This window comes from Condylura cristata, unplaced genomic scaffold, assembly GCF_000260355.1.
Source record: "Condylura cristata isolate star-nosed mole 26May11 unplaced genomic scaffold, ConCri1.0 scaffold00026, whole genome shotgun sequence".
Classification (NCBI taxonomy): Eukaryota; Metazoa; Chordata; class Mammalia; order Eulipotyphla; family Talpidae; genus Condylura; species Condylura cristata.
This window is the reverse complement of record NW_004567127.1, coordinates 6,786,123-6,787,317: the sequence shown is the minus strand read 5'-3', so window position 1 is coordinate 6,787,317 and position 1,195 is coordinate 6,786,123.

The window sequence follows — 1,195 nt, the reverse complement described above, 5'->3', positions numbered from 1 at the left end:
AAAAAAAACATAGTTCATAAACTTAACTTTTTCAAAGAGGACAATGCAAGCCTTTGAAGATAGTCATTACAATAAAACTCACTTCCTTTATAACATACTTCCCATGATTCAAACAATATTTCTCTTTCTTAAGTAGTGTGCTTATCAAAAAGGATAAACACATGACTTTTGCAGCAACATGGATGGAGCTGGAAGGGATCATGTGTATTGAAATAAGCCAGAAAGAAAAAGAAAAGCACCAGATGGTTTCACTCGTAGCAGGAGTACAAAGGGCCAGGGGAAAAAATAATAATAATGAACAACTACATACCAGAGACATTTTACTGGGGTGGAGAGGGGAATGGGCTAAAAAATGGGGGTGGGGGGAGGGAGTGCACTGGACTACGGTGATGGCACACGGGTGACTTGGTGATGGGAAGCCCACGGGGACTACCACTGAGTTGGAAAAATGCACAAAATGATGTAAAAAAAACCTATTATATTATTATATTAAAAAGGTATTTAAAAAAAAGTACGTGTGCTTCTGCTGCCCTTCCCAGCTGTTCTCTGTGACAAATCACAAAGTCACCCTGGACAATGACCACTGACAAGTAAGCAAATTCGTTTCTCAACTGCTGAGCCATCAGCTGCAATGGGGTTGGGGGGGTCAACGACTCTAACCTACCTACGCAATGACCGCAACTGAAGTGCCTGCCAAAGTCCTGCATCTTCCAAGGTCCCTGAGGACGAGGCTCGGGGGCTAAGTTAGGAGAGGTAACCGGACCCCAGAAAGCAGGGCCCTCTGATCCCCAAAGTTGCTCAAGTCGCCACCATTCCACGGGGCTGTGCTGTGGGAACTAGAGACTTAAACTCTGCTAAGGGGAGAGACAATAAAACAAAATAATGCAACTAGCTACGGTTCACCTAACACCCCAAAATATCATGCACAACAGGGTCGGCGGAGAGTTAGAGAGAGAGAGAAAAGGGAATTTCTACAGACAGCATCTAGAAAGGGCGACCACTCAATTTGCGAGGATGAGCGACAGGGCCAGGGATCGCGTCTGCGAAGCCGATCATGGGGTGCCCCAGGACCCCCCAGGCCAGGAGAACTCCCTTTCAGGACCACGCCTCGAAGCTCCGTGTAAATCGACCCCCGCTCGACCCCGCGCCGCTCGCGCTTCTTCCCAGATCAAAGCATCCCGCGGGCTGAAGCGAT